This window comes from Sorex araneus, chromosome 1, assembly GCF_027595985.1.
Source record: "Sorex araneus isolate mSorAra2 chromosome 1, mSorAra2.pri, whole genome shotgun sequence".
NCBI classification, from domain to species: Eukaryota; Metazoa; Chordata; class Mammalia; order Eulipotyphla; family Soricidae; genus Sorex; species Sorex araneus.
This window is the reverse complement of record NC_073302.1, coordinates 155,691,783-155,717,672: the sequence shown is the minus strand read 5'-3', so window position 1 is coordinate 155,717,672 and position 25,890 is coordinate 155,691,783. Positions and strand designations below refer to the sequence as shown.

Below are 25,890 nucleotides of genomic sequence, written 5' to 3'. Positions count from 1 at the left end.
ATCTTTGAGCTGCTGGGGTTCATCCAGGCATTGACTTGCTTTGCCTGGCAGTTTTTGGCTGGTGACCCCAGGTGGAGGGGAGTGAGCAGGGAAGCCAGCACACTGCTGCTGATGTGGGAGGGGCTGTTCCACTCAAGGTGACCCTGTGGACTTGCTGCTTCCAGCACACTCAGCTGGGTTGGGGGTGGGGGTGGGGGGTGGGCGGTGTCCTGGTTTGCCCAGGGGAGCGAGCTAGCATGTTTTAGGACTTGCCTAAGCACTGTCTGCCAGAGCAGGATGGATTTGCAATTGTCTCCTTGGCTCCTCACTGCCTCATGAGGCCCCTTGAGGTTATGAGGGAGGGAGGGAGGGACGAGGAGGAGGATGTGAATGATAAATTTCCTGCAAGAGAAGCGGGAGCAAAGTTGAGGTGAATAGAGAGTTTTTTCGTACCAGCCATCAGCTGGTACCTTTCCCTGACTTTCTGGGGGAACAGAATTGGGGGGAGGGGTGCAGGCAGGTCAAGCAGAGTGAGAACAGGGGGAGATCGGAGAGGAAAGAAGGGGAAGGGCTTTGCCTGTCTGGATGAATTTTGGCTGATAGTGTACTCTGCCTGCGCAGAATGGCCTGCAGTGTGCACCCTCCATCGTCCACCTACCCACGGCTTACTGGCTTGGCTCTGAGACTCCACCTTTTCCATACTGACTCACGCTGTCTTTGATTTTGGGGTGTGGAGGCATGAGCCATATCTGGTTGTGGTTCACCCCCCAGTAGGGCTCAGGACACTCTGTGTGGTGCTGGGAATCAAGCATGCCTTGGCTGTATGCAGAGTGAGCGCCCGACCCTTGTCCTGTCTCTTCAGCCCTCACAAGCTTCCTCTCTCAGGTCTGACCGCCCTCTGCTTTCCAGCTGCGCCCTGGCTCCTGTAGACAACCCTGCTCACCCTCTGCAAACTGCCCCTAACCAGAAAGAAAGAAAACATCTAGGGAGAGATGCTCATAAGGAGAGAGTATAGCAGGTAAGGTGTTTGCCTTGCATGTGGCTGACCCAGGTTCAACCCCTTGCACCTTATAAGGTCCTACAAGCACCTCCAGGAGTAAGCCCTGAGCAGCACAGGTGCGACCCCAAAACGATCAAAGAAGCAAAGAAAAAAAAGATGCTCATCATAGCCTTATCCGTGGTGAAATGCATTGAGTCATCACACAGGTGTACGTAGCAGTCTTGAAAAACTCTCTTGCCCCGGCTGACCAGGATCGGATATTTCTCCTCAGCCAGGGGATAATGTAGAGCCAAGACAGCCCCCTCTCTGGAGGATGTGGAACTTCCACATCCTGGGGAACTTCCCAAAGGTAAATCTCCAGCCTAGTGTTTTCCTGAACTGTTATCTGAGGGGAGTTTGGGGGCGGGGAGGGCTTTCAGCTCATTTCGCTAATGTGCATCCATATCCTGTACAAGGGTCTTTCCCCCCTTACTCCACTTGGAGGCCACTGTCCTCTGGCCCCGGCCCTGGGCTGGGCCTTTCCTTCATGACTGCGGCTAATCAGAAGTTGGCTGCTCTTCAGGGCCTCTTCAGCCTTTCCTTCGGCTATGTCCAGGAAGTCGCAGTGCAGTGTCATAAGCGATGTGAGTTGCCGAAGAAGAAATAAACAGACGCAGGCAGCATGCAAGGAAGCCTTGGCAGCGCTGCTCCTGTTTTGCTCTCGTTTTGATCTGAAGGAGCCAGATTTCCTCCATGTGGGAGGAATGAGGCTGTGAAGGTCCCTGTGCCAAGGAGCCAGAGAAGTGCCACGGGTGGGTCTCCCAGAACAGGGCTTGGCCAGGCCATGGAGCTCTGGGGCAAAATGAGTCGTGGAAGCTTGGCAGAATGGCGCTAAGTCACACGTCGGCAGCCTGAGCTATACGTTCATGGAGTATAAATAGCTCCTGCACAGGGAAGCAGGACATTCCAGAAAACTTCACTCCCCACTTGGCACTAAAGCAGAGAGAATAGGAGAGCTGGGAGAGACGTTAACACGCTGCTGTGCCAGGCCTTTAACTTCAGCTAGAGATATCGAATACTTTGGCTGAAGCCCCATTAGAGTAGGGTTCTGTGACTCTTTTGTTTCTCCACCTCATACTTTTACTCCTTGGTGGTTTTGTTGGTAGTGGGGCCACTCCTGAAGATACACTCCTGGTCCTATGGTGCCAGCTGCTTGTGGGCTGACCAAGCTCTTAACATCCTTGTTCAGCTCCCAGGCTCCACAAAGGAAGGTTAAAAATAAATGAGAATGGTTCTGGGAGGTTAATTCGAGATTGAAAGTTGCTGGTGAGCTGTTGCCTTCAATCCTTGGTCTGTCTCTCCAGCCTCCCTGCCTTGCTGGGGGTATGTGCGTGTTGAAGTGGGCTGCCAGCTTTCTCACAAGGCCTCTATGGCGGGTGGCAAGTGTGCTTTCTGTAGGATGCTTGCAGCTGACCACTTCCCTGTGGGATATTTGTGCCCCTCAGGCTGAGTCCTGTTCTCCCTTCACTGGTGTTGCTGACTGCTTTGTACAGCTTTGTGTGAGCTGTCCTACCTTCATACCTCAAGGAAAGTTCTTTCTGTTTTTCTTTCATTTTTGATTCAAATTATTATTGGGCTGGAGCCATAGCACAGTGGGTAGGGCGTTTGCCTTGCATGCAGCCAACCCGGGTTTGATTCTCTGCCCCTCTCGGAGAGCCCGGCAAGCTACCGAGAGTATCTTGCCTGCACAGCAGAGCCTGGCAAGCTACCCGTGGCGTATTCGATATGCCAAAAACAGTAAGAAACAAGTCTCACAATGGAGATGTTACTGGTGCCCGCTTGAGCAAACTTATGAACAACGGGACGACAGTGCTACAGTGCTTTGATCCAAAGGACTAGTTTTCTTCCATGTGCCAAGGAGCCTAAGATAGGCAGAGTGCTGGGTCTTTCCAGATTAAGGTTCAACTCGGATCCCCCATCTCTCTTGGACCAGTAGACAAACCCACAACATTGGCCACAGAAAGAAGTGGGTTGGCTCTTGGCCCCATTGTGTGTCGAAGATCAGAGTGCTAATGGGGCTTCAAGCTGGCACACATTTGCAGGCAGAGTGGGTCACAGCAAGTTATTAAAGCAGCAGGAAGGATGATTATGGTTGAACTAGTCTCGTATACCAACATTCATCATAATTTTGTCTTATGGTAAAAATTGGGTCGCAGTCATTATAGGTCTTGGGATTTTGTTGGGAATCATTCTTAGGCACTGATTTAGTTATTTTTTAGCTTGTCCCATTGTGTAATGTTAGCACAGATCTTCGAAGTGAATAGTAATGTATTTTACTTGAATTCCAAATATTTTGTGTGCAGAACCATGCAAATTGGAAACAAATCCCATTTTGAATACTGTACATATGTTGAGAAAAACAGCTAATTTGAAAAAAATCTAGTTTGTTAATTTCATTTACAATTGAGGAGAATACGATGATTCTTGAAAGTAACTATACATAAAAGTGAGTGAGGGGAGGTGGATCTCCAGCCCAGCCCTGAGGCTGGCATTTTTGTGGAGGGTAAATTACAAACCAATTTTCTAGTGGGAAAGGCTTGGCATTGCCTACAGATAAAGCTTACCTGTTGCTTATTGATTTACTTATGCATTTGGCATTGTTTCAATGCAATAGTTCTTGTTTCTCTCTCTCTCTCTCTCTTGAAGGTCTGTGAATGCCTATAACCACAGTGGCAGAAAAAAAGTTAATGAAGGGCTCTATAATAGTGTTCATGTTTACGAGATTAAGTGCTGAGATGTGGCAGAGCTCTACGCAAAGGGTTTCAATTCGTTATGAAAGTTTAATGTTAATAAGTTAGAAGCTTGGTTCATATTTCACAAAGTGGGCTAGTATGTTAACATTATTACTGTCACAAAGTATAAATCACCTCAGTGCAGTTTTACAGGGAATAGATGTGGAAGAATCAAAGTTTGTAGTTATTTGTGTGCATCTTACGCTTTCCACCACCAATCAGACAAGACTTAGCTCCGAGTGAAGGAAGAGAAGCACACATGGGGTGTGCCAGGCCACATGTCTTGCTTTCCTTTTATACATACTTCAGTGGGCTGGAGAGATTGCACAGCAGGTAGGGCATTTGCCTTGCACGTGGCTGACCTGGGTTCAATTCCTCCGCCCCTCTCGGAAAGCCCAGCAAGCTACCAAGAGTATCTCGCCTGCATGGCAGAGCCTGGCAAGCTACCTGTGTTGTATTTGATATGCCAAAAACAGTAAGAACAAGTCTCACAATGGAGACGTCACTAGTGCCCACTCAAGCAAATCCATGAACAATGGGATGACAGTGACAGTGCTACAGTGCTACATACTTCAATATTTACCCAGATGATTTGTTTCCTGATGTGCTGTTGCCCCAGAGCCAGACATTTTTTTTAATTAAATTTTTTATTAGTGAGTGAATCACTGTGAGGTACAGTTACAGACTTACAAACTTTTGTGCTTGCATTTCAGTCATACAAGTGCCCATCCCTCCACCAGTGCCCATTCTCCACCACCAATGTTCCCAGTATCCCTCCCACCACCCCCACCCTGTTCCCTCCACCCCAGTCTGCCTCTGTGTCAGGGCATTCCCTTTTGCTCTCTCTCTCTGCTTTGGGGTGTTATGGTTTGCAATAGAGGTATTGAGTGGCCATCATGACAGAACCAGACATTTGACCCCAGTTTCATTACCCCTTTGTAAGGTCTGAACCTTCAGCTCTTCTTGAGAGAGGTAGCCTCTTTGTTCTGTTGGTCCAAGTCCTAAGGATGTCTTCTGGAACCTAGTTAGATTTAAGTATCATTCTTGCTTACTCTGAACCTAAATTCTACTTCTGACATTTTGTATAACCGAAAAATGTGACAGATTCATCTCACAGAACCATATTTGGTGATTGCATTTTCCAGCTAAAGAACATTAAAGGACTGGAAAGAGTATCGCGGGAAAGATGTCTGCCTTGCATGCTGCGCCCCTGCCCGCATCCTCATCACTGTAGGTTCTTCCACCCCCGTCAGGAGTGATTCCTGAGCACAAAGCCTGAAGTAAGCCCTGACTGCTACCAGGTGTGGCCCCCCAAAAAGAAGATAAACAATAATAATAAGGAACATTAGGAAGTGGGGGGCTGGAATGGCAGTGCAGCAGGTAGCTCGGGTGCTTGCCTTGACCATGACCGACCTGGATTCAACCCCTGGCATCCCAGATCATCTCCAAAGCCCACCCGGCATGATCTCTGAGCACATCCAGATGTGAGGCCGGCCCCACAGAAGAACATTAAGAAGCTCGCTCTGGGGGCCGGAGCGATAGCACAGCGGGTAGGGCGTTTGCCTTGCACGCGGCCGACCCGGGTTCGATCCCTGGCATCCCATATGGTCCCCAAAGCACTGCCAGGAGTAATTCCTGAGTGCAAAGCCAGGAGTAACCCCTGAGCATCGCTGGGTGTGACCCAAAAAGCAAAAAAAAAAAAAGAAGAAGAAGCTCGCTCTGTCTGTAGCAGCTCTGTGCAGAAGAGGAAGCACTGGGGGCAGCACTTCCCAGGGTCATTTCATAACAGTTGGCTGGGCTGACTCTGCACAGGCCCTGTGGTGGAGAAGAGCCACCTGAAGTCTGACGGGCCTGACAGGCAGTCCCTGCTCTTGCACCCCGGGGCTTCCTGACAGGAGAGTCGTGGCTGATCAATCTCTTGATCTCTCCGAGCTTCGTTGCTTCATCTGTAACAACGAGGCTTGTCCAACCCACTGTGTGGAATTGTTAGAATCGTGCGTGATCTCCTACGCCTGGCCTGCCTCACCCACCTAGCACACTCAGAGGTAGCTGTTGTCACTGCTTGGATGGTGGGAACAGGCTTTGAGTGGATCCAGTAGCCGCTGAAAGTTTTCCCTGACCTGCTGCCCCTCCGCTGAGGTGCTCAGAGCCCTGAAGTCTTTCAGTGACTACGTTTCTAGGCACGGGCTGCCTGAACTGCTGCCCTCGCCCGTATCAAGAGTGCGCACAGACGGGTTTCCTGGGGCGCCAGCCTGTGTTTAGCCTTTTCTCCCTAGCAGACAGGTTTTATAAACTGGCCTTTCCCAGGGTTTCCTCTGCCTTTGGGATCAAAGGAGTTCTAACGTGTGTCTTTTGACATGAGGTAAAATGAATTGTGATTAAAAAATTCCACTAACAGGGCCCAAGAGAGTAGGGCGGGTAAGGTGCTTGCTTTGCACACGGCTGACCTGGTTTGATCTCCGGCACCACATATGGTCTCCATCTTCACCCACACCTGGTGTGACCCCGAAACAAGCAAACAATTTGATTACGGCCAAAGGGAGAGATGGTACACGAGGCTGTGATGGTAACGATGGTTTGAATCTGGCACTGCTCTAGGTTCCCTGAGCACCAGGAGTAGCCCCTATCCCCCCTATTTTTCCCCCATTATCCCTGCAGTGAGATTGCTTAAAGGGTTTGTGTTTCTTGGGCAGAATGGCTCAGATGCTGCTTCCCAGGGTGAAATCTTGGTTGGAAGGGTGTGGGGGAATGATGCAAAGCCCCCAAACTGGCAAAATTTGTATTTCTTTTCTGGGAGAAAGCCAACACCTTAGTGACAGACCCAGCCCGCTTGCTGCCAGCCACTCTGCCCTGTGCACCAAGCCAGCAGTGCAGTGCCTTTTCCCGAGAGAATTGCGGTTCCTTGGGAGCCACTGAAACCTCATTCTTCTTCTAGAGGAAAGTATCAGTTCATGTTACAAAGGGAAATCACGGTGCTCGTTTGTGGTGGAAGAGGCACACTGGAAGTGTCTGTCAGGCGTTCCCCAAAAGGCGACCGGTCTGGGGAAGTTGACAGCTCTGTCTTGGAGGGATAAATCCTAGTGTGCCCGCCCTGGCAGAGTGTCCCGGCATGCAGGCAAGCCTCTGTGTATTTTGGGGGCACTGTGGCAGAGGGCTCAGTGGGTTTGGTGGGTGTGCACCATTTCTGGGTGGTGGGAGCTCCTGCCCAGAGTTGACAGATGGACTTACCAGCCCCAGGCCTGAGGCCATGGCTGTGAGTGACACTCTTGGCTTGCTTGCCACCTTGTAGATATGTTTACCTACGAGACTCAACTATGAGTTGAGTGAGTGCGACTGAGTGCCGAGTCTTTTGAAGATGGATTTTGGTTGGTTTCTTTTTCTCATTATGGATGTGGCAGGGCCTCTGCATTAATTAAAATTGAGGTTTTTTTTTGTTTTTTCCTTTTTGGGTCACACCCAGCAGTGCACAGGGGTAACTCCTGGCTCTGAACTCAGGAATTACCCCTGGCGGTGCTCAGGGGACCATATGGGATGCTGGGAATCGAACCCGGGTTGGCCACGTGCAAGGCAAACGCCTACCCACTGTGCTATGGCTCCAGCCCTGAGGTATTTTTGTTTTTTTTTTAAGCATTAAAAATTTTATTTAAAGAGCCATGATTTACCAAGTTGAACTTTAGGCATAGAATGTTCTAGCACTGGTGTCACTACCATGTCAACTTCCCTCTATCAGTGTTTTCATATCTCCTCCTGCTCCCCGCCTCCCCTTCCCCAGTTTGCCACCTTGACAGTCACATGGTAAAGTTTGGGGGCTCTAGTTTGTATCTCATGTTTTCAGTGTTGTTGAGCCTATGGTTTGGATATAAGGCAATATCACTTCTCCACGTTTCCGGCATACCCAAAGCCCCTGACCTCTGTTCCCCTTTCTCAAATTCTTCCTTCCCCCCTCAATTTCTTTCCTTCTCTGTCCTACTCCTCCTTATATTTTGGGGTCCAGAGTGATTTAGGCATCCGCCCTTTACTACAATGCATCTCTTCATCCAGTTAGTCTGTATTCCACAGATAAGAGAGATCATCCTATGTTTGTTCTTCTTCTTCTGGCTTACTTCAATCAACATGATATCTCCCAGTTCCATCCAGGTTGCAGCAAATTGCATGATTTTATCATTCATCATTCCATCGTATACATGTGCCACATCTGATTCATACTCCATTTGACTTTGAACGAGGTGTCTAGCAAACTCAGTATCACAACATTTTCCCCAACAAATCTTCCTTTTATCCAGGAGCAGCTCCCTTTCCTGCTGTTTCTAAGACATTTGTTTTTCCAGGACAGACCTGTAAAACTGAGTCTTACAGAATGAGTGTATGATGAGAATTGAGATGGTCAAACTTTCAGAAGAACTCCTTTTATTTGAAGTAATGGGGATGCCTGGGGACTGAGGCTGCCTCTGCAATACTCCCTGCAGCAGCGGAGGCCTGAAAATTGAGGGCTCTGCCCTGGTCATGTGCTGCTGTTGCTCAGGCCCAGTAATGTTGGACGGCACCAGTGGTGCTTGGGGCAACTGTGTGATGCCAAGGATTGAATGCGGTACCCTCCTACAGCCCTTAAAGCTACTTTTTGGCCCTCAGAAGAACTGTCCTTTAGAATGAGATTTTTCCGTTCCAGGGAAATAGTGCAGTTCCAGGGTGGTAGAGTGCATGTCTAGCACAGCCTGAGCTTGATTCCTGGTGCCACATGCCCCATCTCCCCATCACCTTTGGATGTAGCCTGGGTGGTCCTTGGTCCTTGCTATATGTGGCCCCATCAAAGAAATACTAACAAAATGAATGAACTTAGTAGCACTCGCAGAAGTCCCATAATCTGGCACAGACATCAGGAGAAAAGCATAATAGAAGTGTTGGTACTACCTAACTGCCAGGCGAACGTGCCTAAGAGCAGGGGTTGCCAGCCTCAGTGCTCACCTGTGAGTGGAAACATCTGTGATCCTCCAAACCAGCCCATCTCCTTGATGGGTTGCCACCTTGTCCCCAGTACTGGTGCCACAGGAGCTCCCCTTTCCTCTGCTTTCCCCATCCCTGACCCACAAGGCACAAGATGCTGCAAAACCAAAAAACAAAAAGGAAAAAAAAATCCAACAACAAACAAACAAACAAACAAAAAACAACCAAAAAAAAAAAAACCCCTCTGGAAATCTTGAGAACCAACAAACCACCATGTTGTCTGGTACTTAAAAAAAAAAATCTGCTTCTAGAAACTTTTGGAGAGAGTGTTTTTGGTCTTTTGAAAGAACTTATTAAGAGTAAGCATGACTGGGGCTGGAGCAATAGCACAGCGGGGAGGGCGTTTGCCTTGCATGCGAACGACCCGGGTTCAATTCTCAGCATCCCATATGGTCCCCTGTGCACCGCCAGGGGTAATTCCTGAGTGCAGAGCCAGGAGTAACCCCTGTGCATCGCCGGGTGTGACCCAAAAAGCAAAAAAAAAAAAAAAAGAGTAAGCATGACTGAGCACATGTTTTGTCTCACTCAACTGATTTCAGTGTCTCTTGACAGGTCTATTGAACTATTCACAAATATTTTAATAAGTATTGCTTAACAGCACTATTAAACAAATCGAAGTTGGGGTGGGAACTATTTAATCTCGAGATTAGGGTGGGAGTCCTTGGCTATCATCGGTTACCTTCATCTCAGGTGATAGCTCTTAAGTCCTAAGCAGCCCTTTGGATCTTTCCAGAAGGACAAGGTTTGAAAGAGCCTTCTCCTTAGTTTTCAAAGATTTCTAGTGTGTCCTAAATTCTGCCCTGAAGTTGTGGGCTCTCTAAAGGTAGTAAAAATAATGCCTCGTGTGCAGAAAGAAATGCATGTATCTTTGCCTATTAGTAGACAGAATAAATCGAGGCCTGAGCTGGTTAGGGTAGGAAAGCATACAATTATTTGAACTCTTTCCTCTAAGAGAACTAATAGCATCCTTGTAAATGTGTAGTCTCTTGCACTTTTGAGAAAATAATGACCATCATTAGAAGCCATTTGTGCCACCTTGGATTTTGAGGGCCTCGGTAATGAAGTCTCCCTGCTGTCAGGGTTCGCCTCAGGAAAGTCAGAATTAACAACATGCTTGCAGGAGTGTTTTCTCCTTAATTAGAGAATGTGGGCTGGCTGAGTGCCTCCCTCTGTGGCCAAATGCTAGCAAGTTCCCAATTGTTAAGGGTTTGGACATCCAGGATGTCCCTGTTAATGCTAATTCCAGTGAGAAGTCAGACTCATGTCAAGAACTCTTGGCTGCAGTGTTTAAAAAAAACTGGGCTTCCTAATGACCATAACCCCCCACCCCACATCCTGCCTCCTTTCTGCTTCCTTCCCTTCTCTTCCCCCTGCATTCTGAAAGTAGGATGTGCATATCTGTTATGATTTAGTTGTCTGGGGCAAGTGCAAAGACTCAATTGGGCACTGACCATACCACATGGTGCTCAGGGCTTACTCCTGACTGTTTCCAGGAAAGATGAACTTTCCCAGAGTAATCGTTGAGAAAGATGAGTAAGGAGAGGCTGCTAAAATCTCAGGACTGGGCCAAATGGAGACGTCACTGGCACCCACTCGAGTAAATCGATGAACAATGGGATGACAGTGATACAGTGATAAAAATAATTTGTCATTTGGGATAATGTGAGTACTCCTGTTTCCCCATTGGCCTCTCATTGGCACTACATTTGTTTCAGGAGTACAGCATCGTGATTTCATGTTGTATATATTACAAAATTATCTCCATGAGAAGCCCACTTAATATTTACCACTATGCATAGGTATGACTTTCTCTAGTGATGATTTTTAAGATCCACCTAGCAACTTTCAAATATGCAGTACAGTGTATTAACTGTAGTTTTCAGTATATTACACTCCATGGTTTCTTCTATAACTGGGTGTTTGTGCCTTTCAATTCCCCTCACCTATTTCTTCACCTCTTATCCTGCCTCTAACAACCAATATATCCACTCAGTTGCAACCAAAAGAAAAGATTCCACAAGCAAGTGAGCTCCAAGGATTTTTGGCTGATTGACAATCTGAGTGCTTTTAGATTAGGCAGAACAAAGGGGAGGGCTTCACACTCTTTTCCCATCAAGAGCACAGATTAGTAGGTTGAAGATTGTCTGGCAGGTCCAAAGTTAATTTGAAATCATGAGCTTAGAGTTTATCAACGAACAGCCAAAAATGCCCACCATATATGGATTTGTTTTTAGAAAACAGTTTTCTATTAGCTGCTGAATCCTGCCCTTTCAAATATTTGGATTGTTTTTAGTCTAATTACCAGTTAAACAAAGCAAGGGTTGATGCAGGAAAAGGGAAGCAGTCTGTGCTTTGTCTTTCGTTTCTCCATCAGCTTTTGCTTTAAAACAGGCATCTCTCCTAAGACTTTACTTGATGCCCTTCTAACTTCTCTTTCCTCTACTGGGTCTCCACTGCATCTAGGAGAGGGGTTGGTCCAGCCAGGGGCCATAGGGAATAGGAAGAAGAATCCTAAATGTCTGCCCCAGAATCACTTGGGACTGTTAGTGCACCCCCCCATTGTAGCAGGAATGCATGACTTCTCTGGGCTTATGGCGATGAAAGAGTCTGAATTTTATAAAATATGATCAGATGAAGTAAAAATAAGTGAATTGAATTGAGGCTTTTAAGACCCAGTCTTGTGGGACTGAGAGATAGTAGTTGTGGCTCTGGTGTGTGACCTGGGTTTAAATCCTGGCACTGAGTATTGCCCTGTGCATTACTGGCTGTTCCTGGAGAACTCTGAGCAAGGCTGGGGGTGTCCTGGTATCCCTGACACCACAAGGCCCAAGCAGCATTGCATCCTTGGGCCCCCATATTGAACCAATAGCCTGGTTGATCAGAAATTGCTAGTGGGGCCTTTGGGGCTCCTGAATGCCACTTGAGAGCACCCCAATTTAAAAAAATGAAATAACCCAGGTTCTTGAGCCAGATTGTCAGAATTTAAAACTAGCTTTACCCTTGCCCAGCTGGGTGATTATTGTGAATTGACTTTGAATCTCTTTGCTTCAGTGTCCTCATCAGTAAATTGGGGTTAATACTATGTCATAGATTTTAATAATGATGAAATAGGTTGGAATAATGCTTTTCATATTTGAGGTATTCGGTAGTTCTTTTTGATAGCATAACATTCTAAAGATTCCCATGTTCTCCATCTAAATCTTTTTGACTATTGATGCTTTAAATGTAGGATCCCATACATGCAAAGGGTGCACTCTTAACTGAATTACATTCCTGACTTTTGGTGTTTCTGTCTTTATATTTGCAGGCCCAATATGGATTTTTGTCATGGTATTTGTAAGACATGGTCAGTCTGTGTCTTTTTCAGCCTTGTAACAACAGCTTAGTGCAATTAACAATCACTAAAAGACTAAGGAAAGAGCTCTTAAAGGAGGTTAACCACAGAGAGAAGTGCAACAAATGGTTCACAGGGAAAGCAAGATGTGTGCATTGTCCTTTAGGTTTACCACTAATGGATGCTACCCCATGCTCTGCAGATGGCACCCGTAGTAATACGGGCACAAAACCTTGCTCTTTGTAAATAATATTGGCTTTTACAGCTTGATCATCGAGTAACTTTACATTCTCTTGCACACGTGACAAAGAGTACTTTTTGTTTGCCTGAGTAGCTGTTGTGTTGGAGACAGCCTTGCTCAGATGCCCTGAACCCTGGAAGAGAGGACTGATATTGCTGCAGACAGTGGATGTTCTGTCTCTGTCCTTCAAGATTTGATATGCTTGAGAACTGCATTTCATCACAGCTCCTTCAGCCAGTCACTTCAGGTATAACAAGATGACTTCAGAATACTTCTTACAGATTTAATGGGATAGTGAAATGGGCTCTTACAAGAGAAATAACATGTTTTTGTTCCAGATACTGTGAGAAGAGAAGCACTTGTTATGATCTGGTTCAGGACTGCTCTTCTCATTCTAAAGTAAAACTAGAAAGTAGGTGCTTGCATCTTAGAATGATTAGGTTTGATCTAGAAGCTCAGATGGTCAGCATTTCTTACCATTTTCTCCATCCCATCCCATCATATTTCTGACATCCAGATGGAATAAGAGGGAAGATGAGTAGAGTTGTTCTTTCAGCATTTGCCCAGTAAACCCCCGTTCCTAGGGGCCAGCTGGAAACAGCCTTGATGTTTTGTTTTGCAAGAGGCCCTGGTGAAGAAGCCAAATCTGCCCCTGGAATCTGAGAGTGACCAGATCAGAGAGTCATAGCCAGACATGTCTTATTTATCACTTCATATTACTGTCATCTCATTGATCATTTATTTTCTTGAGTGGGTGCCATTAATGTCTCCATTTGTCCTAGCCCTGAGATTTTAGCAGCCTCTCTTTACTCGTTCTTCCCAGTGGTGCTGCTTTGGAGTCTCTTTCAGGGTAAGGAGAATGAGACCCATCATTGTTATTGTATTTGGTATGTTGAAAATGTCATGGAGAGGTTGCCAGGCTCTGCCACGTGAGCAGGATGCTCTCAGTACCTTGCCAGGTTCTCTGAGAGGGAGAACGAGGCTATTAGAGGTCACACAGCCACAAATGTGGCCACATGCTTCCGGGAGTGTTGTTTTATAGTCTCTGGATCTGGGCTGTTTATGGGATTACATGGCGCCAGAGGCAGTTTGTGGGTGTGGCTGCCAAGCTACTGGAAAATGGGGGATCTGGGTGGAGGAGGCCCAGTCCCGATCCGAGCAGGCTTGGAGATCTCAGCCCCGGGTCCCACACACCTGGGTTCCTCTGTTGGTTCCTTCATGTGTGAGGCTCATCTAAATGTGTGGATAGGGGCCTTGAGCGTGGCTGTGGCTGGGTTCCAAAGGTCTTCAGCTGCTGGGGCTCTGTTCGGGGCTGGGAGGGAAACTCAACCTGCCCTGCTCCAAGGGGCCCCAGTGAAGACAGCCAGGTGCAGGGGCAAGAGACTCTTATCCATAGGCTTTTAAAACTTAAAGCTAAACCGCATCTACTACTATTTCTAACAAGGTATTGATGCCCAAACCAACACCAGCAAGAGTTGTTTCTGAGATCTTCGTCTATCCCAGGAGACTATTTTTGTTGACCAAAGAAAGTGCTGTAGGTCTTGTGTGTGTGTGCATGTGCATGTTTGGGAGTCACACCTGGCAGTGCTCATACTCTTGGTGATGCTTGAGGAATCATCTGACGTTGGAGATTGAATCTGTGGCTCTGCCTTCTAGCCTGCTGAGCTGTCTCCAGGAACTCAATGGTGATTTTACCATCCCTGCTGTGTACTTGAAAGAGTCCCAGATGCCACAGGTTACCAAAGATTATGCAACCAGTACATCATAGAACTAAATCCTGGACCTTAGCTTGCTTGATTCATAGTGTATTTAAATCAACACCCTGGCTTGAGGGCCAGGAAGATGGTTCAAAGGGGTAAAGTATCTGCTTTACAAAAGTGAACTCTGGGTTCAATCCCCAACATTTCATGATCTTGTATATTATTCAGAATGGCTCCTTACACCACTGGGTGTGCCAACCCCTCATAACCTACCTTTTCTTAGTATGAGACAATCACCTTAACCCCTATACTTGCTTTCCAGCCCCAGGCCTCTCAATATTTTATAAGAACCCTCTGCCTTGATAGAGAATTAATTTCTTACCCAGGAAACTTGCCCGTGGCAAGAGACCAATCACCCAGAAGGGAACTGGTGGGCTGGGCCTCCTGCTTCTGGCTCTACTCCTTGGAGCCCAGCCAGGGTTATACCAGCAATTGCCTCAGCCTCTCTGCACAATTACTTGCTCCATGGAGGGCCCCCCACCCCTCACCCTTTCTGGGATTTATCTTTTTTTTTTTTTTTTGCGTTTTGGGTCACACCCAGTGATGCACAGGGGTCACTCCTGGCGCATGCACTCAGGAATTACCCCTGGCAGTGCTTGGGGGACCATATGGGATGCTGGGATTCAAACCTGGGTCGGCCGCCTGCAAGGCAAATGCCCTACTTGCTGTGCTATTGCTCCAGCCCCTCTGGGATTTATTTTCCAGGAGGACCTGAGGGTTGGTAGGTGTGCAGGGCATGAAGTGCCCTGGGATCTGGAGGGGAGTAATTAGTGGTCTGTGCCCCGTACTTTCTGAAGCCGGCTCTTTGCTCAGCCTTGATTCATTAGGAAATCACTGTCTCCCTAGCACTCTTGGTTCAAGCCTTAAGGGCACTGTGAACAGAGGGCTGGGAGCTCTTGTAAACGGGGAGTCTAGTGCTTTTGAGACAGCCCCTGGCATTTGGCCTCTCTGCCACCACTGTTTTCAGGAGCGGACTTCATGGAAGCAAGTCTGGGTGTTGGACAAGGAACGCCAGCCTTTGTGTAGAGGAAATGTGCCCTGAGTAGATAGTTGATGCTTATTAGTTTATTCTTTCAGCCAAATTATTTTTGTTGCTGTTAAAAATTAATTTTAATAATTGCTTTTGGATCAAGCTGTTGAATGACTGAGCCAAGTTTTCACGCCCAATGAACTTTTATGGCAAACTCTTCTCCCTTTATGGGGTTATTATGAGAATGATATTTGTAAAGGACTTTAACTGCTTAATGGAAGGCTCTGGATAAATAGTAGTCAGATTTTCAGAGTGTGAGAAGAAATATTTAAACATGGTATTTCAGTTCTAAACGATGCAAATACATACTCTATATTAACCATTTACTTTGGTGACTGTTTTCCTGGTTTTATTTTCTGAGGAAAGATCTGTGCAAAAGACTGGGGTGACTTCTGTATTTCCACATCATTGTACAATTACTTTAACAGTTTTTCTCTTTTTTTGCTTTTTGGGCCACATCCAGTGATGCCCAGGGTTTACTCCTGGCTCTGCACTCAGGAACCACTCTTGGTGGTGCTCAGGGGACCATATAAGATGCTGGGAATCGAACTCTGGTCAGCTGCGTGTGAGGCAAATGCTCTACCCACTGTGCTATTGCTCCAGTCCCAACAGTTTTTCTTTAAACTGAAAGGAAATGTTTTTATAGTATCAGAGTTTGAGTATAAGTAGATAATGGGAAATGCGCCATTGTCCATGAGCAGCTACCTGACATCGCATTAATTTGTGAGAAAAAGTCTAGTGGAAGCATAGCCCTTTTTCTGTAAAAGGATGCATTTCTTTCTCTGACTTTTCTCTTGTTTCCTTTTGGAGGAAAACCACCAAAAATTAGAATTGTTGTTTTGTTATTTCAGAGAAAAATACACTCCAAGAAAGGACAAATTTAATATACATTGTGAGACATGGTGGGACAGGTAAAGAGCGTTTGGGACATTCCTATTAATGCTCAAGGCTTGGGTCATGCTCAAGGATGGGGACCGCTTCTATGCTGGGCTCATGCTTGGTGATATTGTGGGACCATGGGGTAAGGGAATTGAACCAGGGTTATCTGCATTCAAGGCAAGTGCCATAATTTCTTTTCTTTTCTTTTCTTTTCTTTTCTTTTCTTTTCTTTTCCTTTTCTTTTTCTTTCCTTTTTTTTTTTTTTTTGGCTGTTTTGTGTCATACCAGGTGATGCTCAGTGGTTACTCCTGGCTCTGCACTCATGAATTACTCCTGGCTTTGCTCAGGGAACCATATGGGATGCCGAGGATTGAAGCCCAGATTGACTGTGTGCAATGCAAACACCTTACCTGCTGTAGTGTTGCTCCGGCCCCAAGTGCCATAACTATACCATCTCTGAGCTTCGACTTTAGATTTTCTAAGCCTGAAGCACCTACTGTGTACCTGTGTATATTCTAAGAACTTGTCTATACCACGTGTGGAGCAAATGGAATTAGAAAACGATTCCTGCGGGGCTAAAGAGAGAGTACAGCAAGTAGGGCACTTGCCTTGCATGCAGCCAACCTTGGGTTCAGTCCCTGGCACTTTCTATACAGCTCCCAGTCACTGCCAGGAGTTATCCTTGAGAACAAAGCTAGGAGGCAGCCTTGAGCACTACCAGATGTATGGGGGGGGGGGGGTAATTTCTTTTTGAACTGTCTTCCCCTCAGTGGTATTCTGAGTTCTCACAAGACATATTTAGTGCAGCTTTTACAAATCTGAGCTCCCATATGAGCCATTAGACACACAGCAACTGTTGGGATTGTTAAAAATCTAAGTTTGCTTGCCAAAATAATCTATGTTCATTTTCCCAGCTTCAAACTTCCCAGCTGTGCCAAGGATGGGATGAAAAGTCCTTATCAAGAGGTGCAGGGCTGGTGGGATGGGGTCCCGCCTCCTCCATCAGCTTCAGCTCACTGCTCCGGCTGTGACCGTCACATGTCACTGTGATCCTTGTTGTCCCAGGTCTCTCCGTAGCTTCCTGGGTCTCAGGGTCAGAGCTCAGGGCTCAGAACAGTGCCCCCTCCTCAGGCTCTGCTGTGTCCATTTTTGAGAAGGGAGCAGAAGTCTTATGGACTGGCGTCAGACAGTGATTCTCCACCCAGGCAGGGTGCAGACAGCATCCAGGGCTGAGCACTGATTTGAGAGCCAGTGCACAGGGCCCTGCTCTGGTTCATGCATTCAGGCTTCCCTGGGCCATCGCTGCTTTGCTCTGGCCTTACTGGCTAGGGTTGTGTGTGGGTCTGCTTGCTATCCCTGGCTGGATGAATACCAGTATTGTGTTTGGTTTGTTTTTAAAACCTAGTGTCTTGGGGACCTGGGATGTATCACATAGTAGGACACATATTTTTGACCTGGATTTGATCTCTGGCAACACACACACACACACACACACACACACACACACCAAAACTAGGACTCACACCACCCTCTGCTGAGTTCAGACAAATACCTAGTGCCTCAAAATAATTGATACCTCCCATGTGTTTGTTTCTTCATAGTGATTAATAAATACTTGTGTTTGGTTGTTTCTCTTTCTTTTTTTCTTTTCAGTAACAACTATGAAATCTTAACTGACTCAGCACTCTACATTCACTCTGCTCCTTGGGTGAGAAATACTCATGCATTTTATTTATGCCCATGCGATGCTCCTTGGTAAGCCCAAGGTTTGTCTAATCTAATTGCATCTTCTCCTTGACACATGAAGGTGTCAGAATATCAGGACAATCCCTGTATGTGGCTGAACCCATTAAGAGTCTTGTATTCAGGAATGCACTGAGGTGGACGGCAGGTGAGGGGCGGGGAAAGGGCTGAGCAAGGACTGGAAAAACTTTTTGCTGCTATAAATGTTAGAAAGACTAACCTCAAGGCTGCAGCAATAGTATAGTAGGTAGGGGATTTGCCTTGCATGAAGCAGACCCAGGTTCGATCTCCGGCATCTCGTATTGTCTCCTGATCACAGCCAGGAGTAATTCCTGAGTGTAGAGGAATTACTCCTTGGTAGAATAATTCTACTCTCTGTAGAGCCAATATTACCCCTGAACATCATCATGTGTGGCTCAAACCCCCAAAAAACAAAAATCAAATCAAAATAATGGCTGGCCTCTTGGAACAGCACAGTCTGCCCCAGAGGCCTGCCATCGGGGGTGTATATTTTCACTCATACTGTCTGTGCTTGCTAATGATATATTGCTGAATGTTTGACCTGCTGGCACTTGAAAGTTTGGAATAGATGTAGGATATTAAGGGGCCTCCTACGGCCATCACCTTTGGTGCACACCACATGGGTCCACAGTGGGTCTCTACCCGACTTGAGGCTTTACCTCTGGAGTGGTAGTGTCCCACGTTTGCCGGGTTCACTGACTGATCTGGCCAGGCTCAGCCCGTACAGTGGTCCCCTGCTTTTAGGAGAGCCATTTCATTGGAGCATTGTTTTCTGCTCACACAGGGCCACTTGGTGGGTGTCAAAGACCTCACTGGCCTTTCCAAGCAATGGCCTGCTGGTCCTTCTGTAGTCCCAAAGCAGGAGGGTTTGGCATGTGCTAGCAGAGAGGCTGGTGGGCTGGGGAGGGGCTGGCGGTGGCACTGCCAAGCCTTGTCTGCACAGCTCCAGAGGGGAAACACCCTGTGCTGCCCCCATGCCCCCTCCCACCATGCTGCAGCTGCTTTCCAGGTGCTTCACTGGCTAAGTCTTGAATATGGCTTCCATGAAAGGGCTCCTGGAAGGTAGCAGCTTTTGGTCCTCCAAATAAACGGAGTGGTATTCTCTTAGAAAAAGAGGCTTAAATATGTTTTAATCATTTATCCCCCCACTCCCAGCCCCCCCTCCTTCTATATGTGTTTTGGGGGATCTTGGGGCTACACCTGATGGTGTTAAGGGCTTATTCCTGGCTCTGTTTTCAGAAATCATTCCTGGTGGTCCTTGGGGACCTATTGGTGGTGCTGGTGATTGAACCCAGTCAACCATAGGCAAAGCAAGTAAGTGCCTTCGCCCTTACTATCTCTCTCTGGTATCTATTGTGTGCAGTTTTGATGATTGTCATATACACGTTCACACCACGATAGTAGATACTGGAGACACACTCTCTAAGGCTCAGTAGGATATTTCTTAGTAAGTTTGGACACCGTTCTAAAACTAGAACACTACTCTGATATGTCACATACTGTAATTTATTTAACCTGTCCCTTACCGATGAAGTATTTTCCAAGTATGAATAATGATCCTTTAAACATCCTTGTACTAATCTTGTGTAATTATCTCAAAAGATAAATAGAGAGGCTGGAACGATAGTACAGTGGGTAGGGCATTTGCCTTCCATGTGGCCGACCTGGCTTCGATTCCTCCCATCCTATATGGTCCCCTGAGAACTGTCAGGAGTAATTACTGAGTGCAAAGCCAGGAGTAACCCCTGTGCATTGCCAGGTATGACCCAAAAAGCAAAAAAAAAAGATAAATAGATTAAGACTGCTGAGCCTTGGGGCTAGACCTTAGCCGGGAGGACTCTTGCCTTGCAAAAAACTTGCCTCTAAAAAGTCAAAGGAAAAAACAAAAACAAAAAAAACCCTACTGAGCCAAAGTATAATCATTTTAGATTTTTATGCAGATTCACAAACTGCATACAAAATAGTTATTTTAAAAAGTTATTCCATAACAAAGGAAAATGTCCTGCTGATTCTCTTTAATATTGTTGTCTAACTTATTTTAAAATCATGAGTGTCCCAAGTTTCTAAGCTACTTATTTTTTCTTGGCAGATAGATTTTGGATAACTAGTTGAGGAGCAATTTAATTTTGTAGATTCAGTGACTAAAAACCCAAAAAGAATGTTTTTTTCCTTTTCCTTTCATAAAAAATGTATTCACTCTGATTGTTCCAGGTTGGGAGGGGGGTGGGGTCATGCAATTAATAGAAGAATTTTTTGACAGTAAAAGTATCACACACTTTCTTTTTCTGGAAACTTGATAGAGATTTTTTAAAATGACTCTCGTGTTTTTATTTATAACTGCAGTTCCCAGGTGAGCTTTCTGGCTGTCTCACTATGGAGGCAGTGATCTCAGGGCTAGCTCTGGTTTCTGCCGAAACGTTTTCTCCATTCATTTCAGAATATGAGCGTTTTCCTGGTTCTTGGTGATTAATGACCTGTTGCTCTACCTCTTTGAACTTTATCTCCTTGATCTCATTTGTCCATTCCCTGCTGTCACCTGAAACTTTTGACCAGTTCATTGGTTAATTGCTTATCTTTCTTTTATAGTTTTTTGAGTTAATCTAATGATAAGGATATCATGTATCTTCTTAAAAAGCATTCTTAGTGTGTGTCTTACCATGCAGAGAGACTCTTTAACATGCTTTATATGCTCCCTTTGTCTGGGCAGTGCATAGATCTCTGAAAGGTAGACTTTGTTTTATTTTGTTTTTAGTGAAGCAAAATTGTTTTTATAGAAGAAATTTAGAGAGATGTGAGGGGAGAGAAGGACAGAGATACAGGTTCAGGAAGAACATGGAAGAGTTTGTTGAGGCTGTCTATAATAATAATAAAAAGCAAACCCTTTAACTTAGACAACCATCACTAACTTAGTATTGTTCAAGTGATTAGAAATTTGATGGGCTGACTTTTCCGATGGTTGAGAAAGTTATTATTTCTAATGCCTTTTAATTCTCATCAGTTCTAGAGGAAGTAGAATTTTCACAATTGAATTTTGATTTTAAAATGAATCAATAATAGGAAAAACTAGTGGAGAGACTCATCTGGAATAAATGAGAAAAGAAAGGTGGAGTTCATGAGGCAAGGAATAAGTAGGATGCACACAAAGATATTTTGGAGGTGGGTGTTAAATGTGGTCAGTTTTGTTTGTAATGAGATTACGGTTTTTTGGGGTACACACCCAGTGATGCTCAGGGGCTAACTTTCAGTGGTTCTGGGTGACCATATGGTACCAGGAATCAAACCTGGGTCTCCTATATTTACAATCTATGTTAGAGAGATGTGAGGGGTGAGAAAGACAGAGATACAGGTTCAACCTTTTGAACTATCTCCCCACCCAGATCACACTTTACTTTTACTTTACCTTTGTTCATATCACAAAGGTGACTATAAACCTGTGGAGAAGCTACAGTACAACTCTGGTGTGGATTGGTAGAAGAGATATAAGACTGTAGAGTTGTAGACTGTTGTCTCGTGGCCTCTGGTATTTGGGTTGCAAGTGTATGTGAAGGTAAGGGGCTTCCAGAAGAACAGAATAAAGTTTGTTTGGCTGTGTCATCTAGCTAAATGCCAGAGTCATTGAGTGGCATAGCCTCTATGTGGTAATTTGCATTGTTTTTAGCAAGTAGTAAAATGTCCCTGGTGTCTGAGTTTGTACATGGTGAAAGAATGGAAACGACTCTTTCAGGATACTCAGGTACCATTTAATAAACTGTTTCTGTCATGCTACTTAATAGTTCATCATCTTAGTGCGGTAAGAGCTACTTAATTACTGACTTTTTGAGCCACCAGGGAATCATTAGTGATTACGACTTCATTGCCATTTAATAATTTTCTGTGCTGTACATTAAATAACACAGAGCTATAATTCACAGCACCAAAGACATTAATGCTGCATCAAGAGATGCTCATCTGAAAGGAGATGATCGCTTAAGCATAATGGGAAGAAAGGTGGGGGTCAAACTATTCCAATTGGCGAACCCCGGGCTTGGCATTTCAGTGGGCCAGTATATTATTAATGCTTATTACTATACTAAAGAATGTTTATTTTAGGATTTAGTCAAGTTTTATCCCTCTCAAGAAGCCTGACTCAAGAACAGGCTATGGCATGGTGGCCTCTTGGTAAATAGCAGTTAAGTCAAATAGAGTTGTGCTTTTTAGGATAGAGTGTTTGCTGGTGACCCCTATATTTGACTGCGGTTTCATCAGAACTCCTGAAGGTGATGTTAGTTTTTTTGAAATGTTTTGTTTATTGAGTTTGGCTAAAGAAATTTCATTTTATATGAGGATCTTTGGAAATTAAATTTAAAATGTAGACACTTTGGGAGAACTTCAAACCAATTTGTAAGTGTAAGATAATTTATTAGTAGACTATCTGTAATAATGCATAAATGGTTCATCTCTGGATTATATTAGGTTTTGGGGAGGTTCTAAGAAGAAGAGTTGCTTAACCTAAATATAACGAATCTACAGGTTGCTATATGCTGATATCCTGAGTTAGTGGCAGATGGAAGACTGTCAACAAGTAAGAATGATTTAGTTCAAATTGATGCTTAGTAGAACCATAAAGGCATTGCTTTTTCTGCAAGCTTGCTTGTTTCAGAGGCAGGAAAGGTGGCCTGTCTGAACTTTCCACTTTAGGTGGCAAGTGGAGATGGTGGTGGTAATAATGGCATCAAGGATCCTTGAGATCCAGTTGGAGGCTGGTTCAAAGAATGAGTGACACAGGGAAGTGGCTCATGAGAGAGGGTCCTAGAATGGCTGATGTCCCTGCCTGCCAGAAAGTATCAGTGCCTGGCAATTAGGTGATGCTTTAGTGCTTGTTTGACTCCTGCTGTTGGGCAACTGTAGAAGTTGCACTGATTGCTTGGATGGCCTGTACAATGTCTGCTTTTTAAAAAATATATATTTATTTATTTTTAGTTTTTTGCTTTTTTTTTTGGAGGGGGGCACACCTGGCAATGCTTAGGTGTTCCTCCTGGCTCTGCACTCAGGAATTACTCCTGGTGATGCTCAGGGGATCATATGGGATGCTGGGAATCAAACCCAGATCAGCTGCATGCAAAGCAAACTCCCTACCCATTTTAATATCTCTTCAGCCCCAGAATGTCTGATTTTTGTCAGTTAATCAGTGATAGATTATTGATTACTTTTCATCAAGCTCCTCTTCCTAATAATCTTTGAGTCCTAATTGAAGGCCTAGTGAAGCCATGATCTCTGTCTCCTATTTTCAGAAGCCCATTTACACATGCACAGTTTGCAGTGGGGAGTGCATCCCCTTTGCCTAAGAGGAATTAATGGAAACCTCTTGTCTTACCTTCTGATAAAACATTTTAACAGTGAGTTTTGAGACCCATGGCTTAGAACCGGTTCATTCAGCAAAACTCACGGAAGTACAAAACTGTATCAACATTCTGCTCAGACATAAAGTTAAGTACATTCTGGTAGGAATATCACCATGGCTTTAATCCCTGGGGATTAGTGCTGTGGCTTAAGTAGAAGGGATTTAGTGAGATCATAAATTCAGGGAAAAGAGTAAACAAAAAGGATGAAAGGAATGTTTCCTGAGCAGCAGCAATGTAGAACCTCCTGCCCCATTACTCTCTCCAGGGATACACTTGACTTTAAAGTCAGCCTTCAGCTCAGCTAGCACAAACCAGTTCCGGAGATCCTCAGACAGTGATTTTAGTAACACCACTGTGAAGTGAAACAGTGATCACAAATCAAGTCTTATATTGGTCTAAGTTTTGATAATTCCCTTTGCTTTTGTTTTGTAATGAACAATAGGAAGTAAATTTGTTTGTGCCTGCAAGGGAGGGTGGCGGGTGGGAAAACTGGGGACATTCGTGGAGGGAAGGGCACATTGGTAGTGGGATTGGTGTTGGAATGCCTGAAACAACTGTGTGATGAACAACTTGGTAAATCACGGTGTTATGATAAAAGCATTTAAAAACTAAAAAAAGTAAAGTCAGCCTTCAAGAAGTACAGCGCAGAGAGGTATGTTAATGACACAAATTAGGAACTAAATTTCAATGACTAGGATTTGCCTGGAGTTCTGGCATGGGTCCAACTGTCTTTGATCATAGCACAGTCTATTATTTGTTTTCATTTTGGTGTTTTTACAGTTTGTTTCACTGGCACTTTCTAACTACCACCACCACAGACTATATTGCTCTATAAATTCTCATGTATATATCTCTGGTTTAGGTTCTGAAATAATGTTTGCTGAAGATTGTTTGATGGTTTAGAGAGGTGGGCACGTGGCACATACTATTGCATCTGAAGTAGTTGGTGTTTTGTAATTTCAGATTCCGTGTTCTACTCATTGAGTAGCCCCTGGGGTATTTCATCATATTCTGTGTCCAAGTGTGCCCAGCCAGCCCCTCAGAAGGGCTTCTGAGTGCTTATTAGTGTGAGGCTGGCAGAAAACAGGCTACGGCAAGAATCTTGGAGCATGTTGTACCCTACCCCACTTTCCTGGATTTCCCCAAAAAGCAAAGCCTGGGGAAGAGTAGGCTGTGGGTAGAGAGGGTGGATTCTTGGTCCATGTGGCTACTTCCTGTTGGCTTGGGCAACATTCTTAGGAGATCCACTGGGGAGTTTTTTAAAAAAAAAAGATTGGATGGAAAATAAATGATCTTTGATGGGACTAGAGGTAGCTGAGGGACGGTGGTGGAAGGTCATTGGCACTTTGGTAGGGGTTGGGAGTGGTAACTTTGTAGATGAACACCATAAACTTCAGTGCTATTGGAGCCATATTACCTAAACTATAAAAAAGGGTTTTCAGTCAGAAAAAGGGATAGATGCAAAATGATCTCTCTCATATATGAGACTTAAAGATACACAGCAAGGCCACAGACAATACGATGGGAGAACAGATCCACAACTGAGTTGGGGTGGGGGCCAGGGGTTGAAAGGGAGGGACAGTGGGGTCCTTGGGTGAGGGAGGTGTGTACACTAGTGATGTGGGTTGTGTGGGACTGTATGATGAGATATCATCATTAACATTATTGTAAATCACTGACGCTCAATCAATTTTAAAAAAAATTAAAGAATGGTATCTTAAGAAAGTTTGTGCTTTTTTTTTAAATTGGAAAGTTCTATAGATTTGAGGTGCATGATTGAACTCTTTGGGGTCACGAGAACCCTCTTCTGTTTTGTGGTGGTGGTGGTGATCAGTCCCACAGCTGACTCCATTTGTCAGAATAGCCAAGTTTCAAATTGGTGAATTTTATTGTAGATAAACTACACTTCAGTAAAAGTGGCAAAAAAAGAAGGAAAGAAATGGACTTTGGGGTTTAACCTCATTTTGTTGGTAAGAGAACATCACTTTCAGATACCTACTTGGAGGTTTGACTTGCCATCAGCAATCACTACAAATGTTGGGTTAAGAGAACGCCCCTTACTTTACTTCCCTGCACCCATCCTTAGGAGGTGCGTGTAAGATGCCTGTCTTGGGGGCAGAAGAGGCTTCTGGGAGCTGCTGTGTTGTAAAGGGGTAGGTGGGCACAGGGCTGGCTCGCAGAGACCTCCTTGCTGGGTTTCATGTGGCGTAGATGGGCTGTTCCTCAGGAGTTCTACTGGATGTGTTCCTTGAACTCAGGTTCTTTTGTCCAGGGAACCACCACAGTAGAGCTCTCTGCCAGGGAATGACAATGGAATGAACATCAGTGGGGAAGTGCCTTGGCATCTCAGCCCCCTCCCAGGCACCTGCTCATTCTTCCAGGAAAACAGTTGGGATTGTTTTTGAAGAGAATTAACTGTGTTGATGTCGCAGATTTTCTTTTCTTAAGTGATAGCACAGTAGGTAGGGCATTTGCCTTGCATGCGGCCGGCCCGGGTTCGATTCCTCCATCCCTCGTGGAGAGTCTGGCAAGCTACTGAGAGTATCCCGCCCACAGGGCAGAGCCTGGAAAGCTCCCCATGGCATATTCAATTGCCAAAAACAGTAACAACAAGTCTCACCATGGAGACGTTACTGATGCCCGCTCGAGCAAATCAATGAACAACGGGACGACAGCATTGCTACAGTGCTTTTCTCACTATATGATTTGAGTTTGAAATTTTTAAAAACTCTGTGTGTGTGTGTGTGTGT

General features: G+C 45.2%; 1 protein-coding gene across 3 annotated transcripts in view; it reads left to right on the top strand.

The window, feature by feature from the left end:
- LHFPL2 (LHFPL tetraspan subfamily member 2) overlaps positions 1 to 25,890 on the top strand; it is a 161,109-nt gene that overhangs the window by 21,049 nt on the left and 114,170 nt on the right. Inside the window, exon 3 of one of the 3 annotated variants that reach the window (XM_055134457.1) lies at positions 18,999 to 19,073. The exons of 1 other annotated variant lie outside the window; for it this stretch is intronic. The gene's annotated coding sequence lies outside the window, so the exon portion shown is untranslated. Of the gene's footprint in view, positions 1 to 888; positions 998 to 18,998; positions 19,074 to 25,890 lie in introns of all 3 variants that reach the window. One more of the 3 variants, XM_055134380.1, reaches the window with a different exon arrangement.